This window comes from Euphorbia lathyris, chromosome 8, assembly GCF_963576675.1.
Source record: "Euphorbia lathyris chromosome 8, ddEupLath1.1, whole genome shotgun sequence".
NCBI classification, from domain to species: Eukaryota; Viridiplantae; Streptophyta; class Magnoliopsida; order Malpighiales; family Euphorbiaceae; genus Euphorbia; species Euphorbia lathyris.
In genome coordinates, this window is record NC_088917.1 from 20,928,568 (window position 1) to 20,941,351 (window position 12,784).

Genomic DNA, 12,784 nt, shown 5'->3' on the forward strand with positions numbered 1-12,784 from the left:
AAGTAATATAAACCACCTGACTTCATTCAAAGTTCAGGACCGACCAGAACTACAAACATAAATCCCAAGCAAAACCGGTCCAATAATTTTAATAATTTAATAGTCCAAAAACAAAAGCTCAAAATGAACAAACTAAAGAGCCAATCAAGAATATATAGTTCTTCTAAAACTTTGAAGTGTCTGTCAAGTACTAATTTTTAAAATAAACTTTTATAAATTATAGCTGTTTTTCAAAATGATATATAAATTATGGCCAAAATGATGGATCAGAAACCTGGCTTAGTTCTCAATATGAGATACAAACCGCTCAGTTTATTCAACTTCGATCATTTGGGGAAAAATTCATCACATCCATCATATAATTAATTGCAGTTCTATAAAACATTATTTGATGATTTAAGCATTTAATTTATGGAAAAAAATAGTATAAACAAGAGAAAATGGATCAGAACATAGGCTTGATATCTCTGGTGAGAAAAATCGCTCAGTATATTCAACTTCGATCATTTGGGGAAAAAATCATCACCTCAATTTTCTCTAACGACAAAGTAATTTATGAAAAACAAAACCGTAAATTAATAGATTAATTCATAAAAAAATAGGACTCAGAATATGGGTGGTGATATATCAGTATGGTCAGCAGGGCAAAAGATTGCCAATATGACGAACGAGACCAATGATACAAATCGTCACTGCCCAAACAATTGAAAATTTTGACATATAAATTCCTTATGAAATCACAACACAATAAGCCAGATAAATCAAATCACAGGCAAGAGAAAATGGATCAGAACATAGGCTTGATATCTCTGGTGAGAAAAATCGCTCAGTATATTCAACTTCGATCATTTGGGGAAAACAGCATCACCTCCAATTTCTCTTTTCTTCAGAAAACAACAAACTAAATTATGAAAAACTAAACCGTGAATTAATAGATTGCTTCGTAAAAAAATAGGACTCAGAATATGGGTGGTGATATATCAGTATGGTCAGCAGGGCAAAAAATTGCCAATATGACGAACGAGACCAATGATACAAATCGTCACTGTCCAATCAATTGAAAAACCTGCCACATAAAATCCTTAAGTAATATCAACACTATAAGCTTGATGAATCAAATCAAAGGTAAAAACTTAAACCTAATGGAAAGAACTAGATATGTTAATGAACGGGTCATCAGATAGGAGCGAAAGACTATAAAGAGTTTTATAATCACAGATTATCAGTTGAACCATGCAAATAATCATCATATGGCCCAAACACAAACTGAATCTAACAAACAAACACAGATTTAAACAAAAACTAGTATGAGAAATTGTTTTACCATGCCTCAGAAGGAAGGCAGTAGCAGGTATGTAAGTAATCATAGATCTCTCATGAGTGACATTTTTACCATTGCTTTCATCACCGGCAGATTCTTTGAAGAATAAACAAACAAAAATTGAAAATCGAGAAAAAGCTAAAGGCCTCATAGAGAAGATTAGGTTGATCTACACATATAGATTCAGACATATGCTTGTCATTAAAAATATTTAATCATCGGCCATTAAAGAATGAGAAAAGGAAGGAAATAAAACCCTAAAAATCCAAGGGGGCTGGAAATATGGGAGGTGATATATCAGAGTGGTCGTCTAGGCTTTTTACAGCCCGATAACGGCGACGAGAACTTTTCACTATGAAATCATCACCGTTCCTCAAACAATGTATCTGATAAACCACCGATTCTCGATCAAAATCACAAACAGAAAAACGAAAAAGAGAATAAGGAGAATAAGAGCTTCGGAGCATACCAGAAGATTAGGCTTAGAGGCTGTTTATATAAGGAAGAGCGATGCCACTAGCTAGGGTTTCTGCGGGATGCAAAGCTATGGGCTTACCATATTTGTGGGCTACAACGTTATGGGCTTATCATATTTATGGCAAATGCCGCTAACTCCAAAATTAGGATTCGGTAGGTTTATTAGCGAATATTGTCCTATTTATCATCCACGGTAAATTACATCCATGGCCATTGAACTTTATCTATTTTTATATTATGACCACTGAACTTCATTTTTTTCTGATATGGCTACTGAATTTTACACTTTTTTATACCGGTGGCCACTTAATGTCTCAAAATGACCGTTGACGGCTAAAAATAAAAAATCCAAAACATTAATAATATTCTAAGGAACTTTAATTCTTGAAAATTTTCGTTTTGAGGTCATTTAGGTTTTGTTTGGTTAGGAAGAGAAAGTGAATTTTTAGAAAGAAAAAACTCTAAAAAATATGATTTTTTAAAATAAAAAATATGATTTCATGGTAAATGTCGTTCTGAACAACTTTAATTCTTGAATATTTTCATTTTGAGATCGTTAACTGTCATTTTGAGAAGTTAGTTAAAATTGAGTGGACACCGGTATTAAAAAGTGAAAGTTTAATGGCTATACTGAAAAAATTGAAATTCAATGACCATAATATGAAAATAGGTAAAATTCAGTGACCATGAATGTAATTTACCCTATCTAAATTTATCGAACTATTTTATTATTTAATATAAAGTAATATTTTAGTAAATTTAATTTACTAAATATAATATTTTTTAAATAAATCGTTCATAATAAATAACAAACCTTTGAGAATAATATAAGAAAACTATTTTTTTAGTAAAATTTCTATAGTTTTGGACCTGTATAAAATATAGGAAAAAGTACAAAAACAATACTTATAGTTTGCCTAATTTACAAGTAGAGGCATATGGTTTAAAAGTTTGCAAGTAGAGATATGTGATATGTTTTATTATAAAATAAAATTATTTCAAATTACACTATTAAGTTCTAATTACAACTAATAACATTTTTATCTTAAAAATAATTATTATTACACATCGACGAAGCACAACTCCCTAAATTGAAATTATAAATCATATGGTAGACATTTTATATTTCTTACTAATTTGACGGTTTTCGAACTAAATTAATATCTAAGTTCATTTTGTGCCAATGCAATTCAATTTTGATATCTGTGTTTTGTTGGAAATATTTCATGGTCAATCAAATCACAATAAATTGTTATATTCGATTAATTCAAAATATATAACCGAACATATCAAAGAATTTGATTACGATAATAATTTCAATAATAGGTTTAGAATAGCATGTGTATATGTAGATTGAAACACAATGAATTGTGTTGTCCTTTGAGAGAAAACGGTCTGTCTGCACCGAGTAATTATCAACCACGTCTCTCTCGCAAGATACACTTCAATCTGCCGAAATTCTTATGTGCGACTAAGAATCTCCCGAACCGATTATTCTCAATGTTCAAGTAATAATAATTAAAAAGAGTAAATAAATAAATAATAGATCATAGGGAATTTTAAGTATCCTGTTTGTGCAACACAACAAACTAAAAAATTATAATAAAAGACTTGGAATCTGTCTTGCTCTCATATAAGTTGCAGTAGTATTTCCAAATAAACTCAAAGCCGTTATTTATAATAGATTTTTGGTAGTTAAATTATTAGAATTAATGGGAGTAAAAATAGGAATAGGAGAAAAATAAGCCACTAACCTAAAATAATTGAAACTGATTTTACCAATTCAAACTAAATAAAATAATAATAATAATAATAATAATAAATTTTAATCACAAAATTATAACATTCTCCCCATGATTAAAATTTTAAAATCATTATTCGTTGAGCATATAATATTGTGTAATAAATGATAGGTACCTTCCGGGTTTGAACCTACACTTAGTGTTAGTGAATTTATATTAAAGAAGTCATAGTAACATATAAATGTTTTGAACTATGCTCTTTAGACCAGAATGAAATTCACCACACACCACAATATGAGAAATCATCAAGGTTCTATCGGTTTTGCGCTTTTCGGTCATACGCATGTATCTATTCATGAGTGCTTTTAGAAATTGACCCAATTTTTCATAGTGGCGACCCCACCACGACACTCAATAGATGAATCCTCCAAGAGTGATCTGTGATCATCACCCCGCAAATCAAATGCCTTTGGACTCATTTAGAATTATATTCTTCCTATACATCACACTAGAGAGCATAACACCATGAGAATGGAATTTGGAATTCTCTCATATAATAATACAAAACTTGCTCTACTAAGTTACCAAAAGTTTCGCTATTACCTATTGATCTTTATTTTATAGGATCGTCATATATATAAAGTTAGGTATCCACTTTGATAACTAAATAGTAGATTACAGTTCCATCCCCTTCAATTTAAAAAATAAAGTTTCATTGATGCATCAATCCTTTAGCACGTATGGACATTGCCAATTCTTTGGTGAGCGGATCCACTACATTATTTCCAAACCTGACAAAATCCCAAAATAACACCATTAAATAATGTATCAATTTATGTCCAATTGTCAATAGTCTTCTAATATTTCTCATAGCCTTTCTATTGCTTGCGAGAGAACATATTTTGCTACATATAGTATAGCAAGAAATAAGTAGACATAATTAGAATAAACTTAATCATACAGAAAAGGTAATGATGAAATTTTACCCAAAATTGATTAGAGAAATAAAACATAATTCTTCTCTGATCATGTACTCCTTTCTTTAGCATCTGTACTTGTTTTGTAGGTAAAAAATAAAAATAAAAATAATGACTAATAGTTTAATGTCAGTGACTAAGATAACTGCAATAATAGAATACACAAGAAGGAAAATCAACAACTCAAAATAGCCACTTAGCTCTACACTTTAGATATAACAGACATTAGCATGTTCGTGTGGGCATAACACTCTCCATATAGTTCATAAGAATTTCGGTTTTTCTTTTTCTTTTCCTCGTTACAACTTAGCCCTTCTTCCTACTAAGAGGATCAACTACTGCTCAACCTGCTTCTCATTAGCTCAAAAAACATGATATTTATCCAACATGACTCTAAGTAAATATAACTATAATTTAGGAAGAATTTAAACGAAACATCATAAGGTAATAAATAATATATTATTTCATGTCCAACACTCAAGTGGCTTCCCATATCAATGTCAAATATAACAAATCAGAGAATACGAATAAACCTTATAAAAATTAAATATTCAAGTAGCGATGACCTAATATTGAATTTAATAATTATGTCATACTCAATCTAATAACAACTCTAATTGAATGTTGTGATCTACTATCAAATAAATAAAAATATGTAAGATTCTAAACCAAATATTTAGTAGTGCATCATTTAGAATCATAGAAAAAAAATTGATCCAATGCCCAAAAGATTCATTTATTTTGATTCAGAAAATTTCAGACTTACCTACATAAATAGATTTGATTGAATCAAATATAAAAACACATTCAGTTTTAGCAAAATTTAAAATCATAAACAACATTCGACCTAAGAATGAAAAAGACGAACAAGTGTAATTAAAGTTCAGAATACACCTAAATTACCATAAATTCAACAAATTTTCTAGTCCATCATCCAAAAATACTAACAACTCGCACACAAATAAAACAACCTAGCTATACGTGGATAAACAGGTCACTATTTATATATATAGATAGATCAATTTCATCATCATATTCGTTTAAAATTTCAATGAAATGTCTCTCATTGATCCCGACTGATTCCACTCAAGTATCAAAAAGTCTATCAAACATGAGATAGAGCAAACTCTGAGTTAAAATTGAAATCTAAATCACAGTGAGTAGCAATTCGATTTAGCTTGAAACACGTAAAGACACAATTGATCCACAACTGGAACATACAAATGCAATTGTTGCATTGTGTTCTTTTTTTTTATTTGACAGATACTAAAAAACCTCAGCAAAAAGGATTCAGTTGACACAAAAAAAGACATGTTGCGAGGTTATTATCAAGAATCGTTCTCTGTAGTTATCCAATTTTGATTTAATAAATTAAAGGCAAAATCTTAAACTTGAAAATGCAGCATTAAAACTCAATTAGAAAACAATTCAACAAGAGTACATACTTCAAACATGAACTCGACTATAGACTAACATCAGAGAGGGAGATGTGCATGCATTGTGTAGACTATAGACTATAGATTGGACACATCTGGGTTTTCTTGTTTACTATATTTTTACCTCATGTTTGTCTTTTCATATTAAAAATGAGAGTTTATTCATTTAGTTAGGGAACTACTTTGTCTTTTATACCTATGCCATATCCATATTGTCATGATAGATTCCCACATGTGTGGTTGGATCATCATCTCCTTTATATTTAGGCAAGTGGGGTTGCCAGAATTTTCTATCTACCAAATACGACGAGATATATTTAGAGAAAGGCGAGTCTGTCCTACGAAATTTAGGATGATGTTTAGGAGCAACAAACTGATCAAGGGCAAGTTTAAGCTTCTTCACAAAGGTATCCTCAAACTTTTCCATCGCTAGTTGCATTATGTTATTACCACGAGGATGAGGAGAAAGCAGAGGTGGAGGAGGAGGTGGCGGCGTTGAACATGTTGCATTCCCCTAAGAATGGTGGCTACATGTATGAGCGAAAGAATGTTGACCCGAATTCCAAACCTCAAGGTCTACAGATAGTATTCATGTAGGGCGAGGCATATGTTGGCATGTTGGTTGCAACTGACATAGTAAGTTATGGTGTGACACATTATTAATCACTATATAAAAATGTTCAGACATAGAAAGAAAGATAAAAATTACTTCTTGGAGTACCGATTGATGAAACTGAAGGAAAAAGTTGCCTTATTAATTCCAAATAGGGACCTTTTATCCCAACTAAGATCATGTTATTGATTGAGGCTTGACATGGGAAGTTAGTTTATTAATTTATGGTGGGTTTATTAATTTATGGGAAGACTTGTTGTTTGTCTCCTACTGATGGTGTGTTTCATATGATTATTAGTGAGGAGGAATCAATAGTTTGTCCTTAAAAACCGACAAAAACATTACTATAATTCATTGCTAAATGAAAAGTAAATGTGATGTATCCATGCAAAACCAACCAAGCTTGTCTAAATCCCGATGAGGGATACTCCTACGCTCAAGTCAAATTCTAATCTAAAAGATAGTAAATAAGGAGATTCTAAATTACCAAGTGTTTGTATATTGTACATTATGAAAGGAGTTGAACTTATTTATATAGAAGTTGATACTTCTAATTTAAAAAGGAGAAAATTGACTACATGTCCAATAAGGAAAGTATACGGAAAAGGTCAACGTTCCTTACTGTATGGTGCTTTCTATACGTGTTGTGCTAGACTCTTAAACTCTAGAGGACTCCTAAATGTGAGAGAATTCCTCATTGTGATAGGATAAGAAAAGATGCTTTTAGAAGCCCGAATAAGACATCTAGCTCAACCTGAAAGAGGAGATTTGGGTCTGCCCAAGAACGAATCTAAATATTCACTTATGATATCAATAGATACAATAGATGTGTCTCTAGTTATTTTCAACATGATAATGAGAATACAAAGACGAAAACATGATGACACTGTTAAGGGAGAGAATGGAGTAGTTAAACGGAAACAATATCCATAGAAAAGCATATTGAAATCTTGAAATGTCATTCACATTGACATTCTTTAATGGAGAGAGTGAAAGTATATTTTAGAGAGATTGTTGCAGTTGAGGAAGATAAAGATTGATAGAGTCATTTTGTTGGAAAAGTAGCTTAACACTTGTGGAAGATGGATATGGGTAGAGAGGGTGTTTGCTCGAATGTAGTTCAGTTGCGTGTAATCTACACTTGAGAAAATAAAAATAAAAATGCATAATGGTTTAAAGGAGAAAATTACACCTCAACAACTGTATTCATATTGAGCCACATCAGATAAGTGGTGCTTTAATTTTTTTGAGTACTTGTCGTTCATCTTTTAATAATAGTAATAGATAAATGTGGGAAAATCTAGAAGATATTAAATAAAAGTTAATAAAATGAAAAAAAAAAATCTAAATTTCGATAACTTAATTAACATATTAACATATCGTAAAAAAATATTAACATCCTTAAAATAAAAAAGTTTTATTTATTGTAAGCTTAAAAAAAACCTAAACATGCATTTATAGTAAGCTTTTCGATTAAAATATTATCATCCAATAACATATTAGTACAAAGAGTTTGTCTAGTTCTTTCGTGGAAAATTGCGGGTGTGCTAGAGAATTATAGTATTCTCGAACTATGGAGTGAAACGGAATGCGGTTTCTGACTTCTACGTAACAAATGAAATTGCGCTTAACTAATCTTCTATGTAACAAATGATTGTAAGAATTAAAGAGACCGAAAATTCCTAAAAGATTCGATTATCAAAACGATACCGACCTTATAGAAAATGATGAAACAACAATTAAAATAAAATTGTGCTGGAAAAGATAAATGAACTTTGGATCTAAAAATTGAAACTAAGAGAATGACTGAGAAAATTAAATGCTGAAGTTTAGAGATAATTTGCTAGAGTTTTGCTTGGATGTGTTGAGTTGTTGAGTTGGGCTGTTGTTCTTCATTTTATAAATGTTGGAGGTAACTTCCTACTTCTTTCCACTAATTCACGTTCTCCACCACATTGAGTAACCGCTCCGCTTTGACTTCCACGATGAAATTGATTATGACGCTTTCTAACTTTCCTGCATTCTAATTGGCTCACAAAATACACGTTAAAATATTAAATGGCCTTTTGATTTCCCTTTTAGTTTATCTTATGTTTCCTTTAAGGTTAACCTTAGGAAATTGGTTTCCCCTAAGGTTCACTCTTAAAAAATCTATTTAGAAATAAGTTAGGCCAATTTACATATTAAAAATATATAAGTGCCAAAAAATTAAATTATGGTGCAAACAATTACCCCCCACAAACATAAATTTAAGGGAAGAAAATTTATGCTTGATCCCCGAACAAAACCACTTAGACTCTATTAGAAAAAATAAGATAAATAATAAAAATACCAAGAACCAAAAATTAATTAGTAAATCAAAGTTCCAATTATGAATTGGAGTTGATAAAACTAAATAAATGTAAATAAGATAAATTTAAAACTAAACCAACAACTAATTAATCATTTACCAAGGCTTGGATTAGGGATGGGGGCCGAAATACCAGGTTTTTCCACCTTTCTACGATTATCAGGAGACAGAGAAACAGGATCGATGCCATTAAAGATTCCAATGGTATTTGGATTTTTAAGGAAGAAGATATCCGGTGGGCTGCCATCGAGTTCTACAAAGACCTCTTTAAAGAGGATGTAGTGGACTTAATGTGTGCCCACTCTGGGATCTCCTTTCCCAGAGTAGGGGAGGAAGTTATTAAGGAAGCTTTCCAGCCTATTGGCCTGAAAGAAATCGATCGGGCTTTCTCCAGTATCGGCTCCACTAAGGCTCCAGGGATCGATGGTATTCCTGCTAGTTTCTACCATAAACACTGGGACATTGTGAAAGAGGGTATTTACAACTTTGTGTTAGGTGTTTTTGGTGGTTCCAATGATATTAGGCTGGTTAATAAAACCCTCCTAGTTCTGATCCCGAAAGTTGATAAGCCTTCCTCCTTTCTTCAGATGAGGCCTATCAGTCTTTGCAATGTGCTTTACAAAGCTATCACTAAGATTGTGGCTAATAGAATCCGGCGTATCCTCCCGGATATTATTAGCCAAAATCAAGGGAGTTTTGTTCTGGGCAGGCAAATGATGGACAATGTCGTTATTGCCCAGGAGATGGTCCATTCCATGAAGATAAAGAAAGGTAGGAAAGGGATTGTGGCTCTCAAACTGAACTTAGAGAAAGCCTATGATCGCTTGAACTGGAGCTTTCTGATGGATAGTCTGCTTAAAGCTGGTATCCCTGAATCCTGGAGGAAGTTAATTGAGAAATGCATTTCTTCTCCTACTTTCCAGGTTATGATTAATGGAGATATGTCAGAGGAGTTTTTACCCTCTAGGGGAATCCGCCAAGGTGATCCAATGAGCCCCTTCTTGTTTGTTATTGCTATGGAAAGATTGTCTCACCTGATCCAGGAGGCGGTTAGCAAGGGTCTTCTCCACCCTGTCTCCATTAATAAACATTGCCCTCCTATCACCCACTTATTCTTTGCTAATGATGTGATGCTTTTCGTTGAGGGGTCTGAGGATCAAATTAGTGTGGTGATGGATATTCTTAATTGCTTCTGTACGGCGTCTGGCCAGAAGATTAATATCCAGAAGTCTCGGATGCTTTGCTCTAAGAACATGAATATTAGCCTGAGCAGAAGACTTAGCAATCTGTCCGGTATTCCCCTTACTCAGTCCTTGGGTAAGTATCTTGGGGTTCCTCTTCATAGTGACAGAGTCTCTAAAGCTTCTTTTAAAGATACTCTGGATAAAGCCAACGGTTTGTGTGCTAGTTGGAAAGCCAATTCCCTTTCGCTTGCTGGTCATCTTACCTTAATCCAGTCTGTCAATTGTGCGGCTCCTAACCATATTATGCAAGCCTGTAGGCTCCCTGATCCGGTTCTCAAAGATCTTGATAAAATCAACCGGCGATTCCTTTGGGGAGAATCTGGGAGTGGGAGGAAGGTTCACCTGGTTCCTTGGAAGGAGGTCTGCCAACCAAAGAGCAAGGGGGGCCTTGGCATCAGACAAGCAAAAGATAACAACAAGGTCCTCTTGATGAAGCTTCTCTGGAGGATGTGGCAATGCCCTTCCTCTCTTTGGGTTCGTCTACTCTATGGTAAGTATCGGAAAGATAAAGTTTTTGGTGGCCCTAAGGAGAGAGTTGTTAATTGCTCCTTCCTCTGGAAAGGGCTTAACACTGTGTTTGCAGAGTTATGTACTGGAGTTGGCCTGAAGGTGGGAAATGGTCAATCGATCAGTTTCTGGTATGATACGTGGATTGGTGACAAACCGCTTATAGAAGTGTGTAATTCCCCCCCTCCGGATTACACCCGTTGCTGGAAAATTGCCGATGTGGTGAACTCTGAAGGTGACTGGATCTGATCAAAGTTTGATACCTTCTTTAACCTGGATACCCTCCTGAAAATAAGAGGAATCAAAGTTAGCAATCAAGAGGAAGATAAGGACAAGCATTGCTGGGCCCTGACCAACAATGACACTTATTCTTGTAAATCGGCCTATGAAGCCTTTCTCCCTATCAGGGACGAGCCTCCCTTAGATATCTGGAAGTCTATCTGGGCCCTTAAAATCCCTTACTGTATTAGTAGTTTCCTGTGGCTGGGAGTAAAGAACAGGTTGCTCACTAACGCGAAAAGACATAGAAGGCACTTGGCGGAGTCGGGCGCCTGCAGTAGGTGCAGTGGCCATGTTGAAACCTTGTGCCATGCTCTTAGGGACTGCCCCAAGAGCAGAGTGGTTTGGAGTAAGGTTCTTCCTATCCACTTTCTCCCTTCCTTTATGGCTCATTCTGATGTTGACTGGTTCTCGGAGGGAGCAAGTGGGAAGTCATGAGCCGATATGGATCATGGTGACATTTTCTTCGCGATTATCTATCACCAAATTTGGAAATGGAGGAATGAAGAGTTATTTGCTGAGAATATTATCCTTATCCCTGACTTACTTGGTTACTTCTCGAAAAAGCTCTCTGTTATTTTAGATAGCTTTGAAGGGGAGCCCCTTGTTAGACCTTCCCCGGAAAAAGTGGTCCATTTAGTTGGTTGTAGTAAGCCTAGAGAAGGGGTTGTGAAGCTGAATTCGGATGGCTCCTGCCTTAGCGATGGCAGAATTGCTGCTGGAGGAGTTCTTCGGGATGCTAGTGGCGCTTGGCTGGCTGGGTTTACCCACAACTTGGGGATGGGCTCGTCCTTTTTTGCGGAGCTCTGGGGTATTCTGTCAGGAATTAAACTGGCCATTCGCATGGGTATTAAGAGGCTTTTGGTGGAATCTGATAATTTGGTGGCTATCAACAGGATCTCTGATTGCCAGGCTTTTTGCCTGAGTAGCCAGAATCTTATCAAAGCTATTTTGAGGCTTCGTCCTGCCTTTGAAGTTCTTAGTTTCTCCCATATTTACAGGGAGCAAAACCGCGTGGCGGATCGCTTGGCAGCTGCTGGACATGGGGGGATGTTAGGTGTTTCTACCCTTTCTGTTCCTCCTTCTTTTCTTTTGTCTACTCTTCTTGAGGATAGGGTTGGGGTCAGCCTTCCTAGACTGATCCCGGGTTAGGTTTTTGTTTGTTTGTTTTCCTTTCCCTTCCTACCAAAAAAAATTAATCATTTACCAAAAACCAAAAACCAAAAACAAAAGAAATAAAATAAGTCCTAGTTAGAAACAAAAACTAACTTGTAAAAGATTCTAACCTGCTAGTTTCATCTGTCAAGTTCTTAAGACGGAACTTCACCATATTTTTTTTTAGAAAATTAAGAGATTTAATTAAAATAAAAGACCATGACTTAATAGATATAATCTTTCGCTTAACTTACACTCCTAAAAGCTAAACTATTTGTAATCTAAACAATTATCATTAAATCGCAACCACAACAAAATAAAATAAATAATTAAATAGATAACCTAGTTAATGAAATCCTAACAACCTAGTTAAAACATCGTTTTATTAAAACTAGTAAAATATTTTGGCCGCACTAATAGAATCCTAGTTGAAATCAGATTCATGGATTCCTATTTAAAAAGAAAATAACATATGTCAGACGTTTTGGTTAAAGGGAGTAGCGCAACAGCTACTGATAAGCAGACGTCCAGACTTTTTCTTCCTACCTGATAATAGAGAGTGCAAGCTAGTTGGAGGTCCACCATACTTTAAGTTCACACTAATTTGGAAGCCTTGAGAGCTTCAATAGCGAAGAAGCCAACTGATTCAAAGCCCAAAATCGCAGGTAAGAGAAGAAAACTTG

General features: G+C 34.3%; 8 non-coding genes across 8 annotated transcripts; all 8 read right to left on the reverse strand.

Annotated features, from left to right (window-relative positions):
• Positions 1-261: 261 nt before the first annotated feature.
• Positions 262-355, reverse strand: LOC136204459 (small nucleolar RNA Z103). Its single transcript, XR_010675303.1, has one exon. It is a non-coding gene; the product is annotated as a small nucleolar RNA Z103 (small nucleolar RNA).
• Positions 356-440: 85 nt separating this feature from the next.
• LOC136204461 (small nucleolar RNA Z103) lies at positions 441-532 on the reverse strand. Its single transcript, XR_010675304.1, has one exon. It is a non-coding gene; the product is annotated as a small nucleolar RNA Z103 (small nucleolar RNA).
• A 69-nt stretch (positions 533-601) lies between these two features.
• LOC136204469 (small nucleolar RNA Z43) lies at positions 602-698 on the reverse strand. The gene has a single exon (XR_010675312.1). It is a non-coding gene; the product is annotated as a small nucleolar RNA Z43 (small nucleolar RNA).
• An 84-nt stretch (positions 699-782) lies between these two features.
• LOC136204462 (small nucleolar RNA Z103) lies at positions 783-874 on the reverse strand. Its single transcript, XR_010675305.1, has one exon. It is a non-coding gene; the product is annotated as a small nucleolar RNA Z103 (small nucleolar RNA).
• An 80-nt stretch (positions 875-954) lies between these two features.
• LOC136204466 (small nucleolar RNA Z43) lies at positions 955-1,051 on the reverse strand. The gene has a single exon (XR_010675309.1). It is a non-coding gene; the product is annotated as a small nucleolar RNA Z43 (small nucleolar RNA).
• Positions 1,052-1,168: 117 nt separating this feature from the next.
• Positions 1,169-1,259, reverse strand: LOC136204464 (small nucleolar RNA snR60/Z15/Z230/Z193/J17). The gene has a single exon (XR_010675307.1). It is a non-coding gene; the product is annotated as a small nucleolar RNA snR60/Z15/Z230/Z193/J17 (small nucleolar RNA).
• A 67-nt stretch (positions 1,260-1,326) lies between these two features.
• Positions 1,327-1,413, reverse strand: LOC136204471 (small nucleolar RNA U83). Its single transcript, XR_010675314.1, has one exon. It is a non-coding gene; the product is annotated as a small nucleolar RNA U83 (small nucleolar RNA).
• A 179-nt stretch (positions 1,414-1,592) lies between these two features.
• Positions 1,593-1,693, reverse strand: LOC136204470 (small nucleolar RNA Z43). Its single transcript, XR_010675313.1, has one exon. It is a non-coding gene; the product is annotated as a small nucleolar RNA Z43 (small nucleolar RNA).
• Between the last annotated feature and the right edge of the window lie 11,091 nt (positions 1,694-12,784).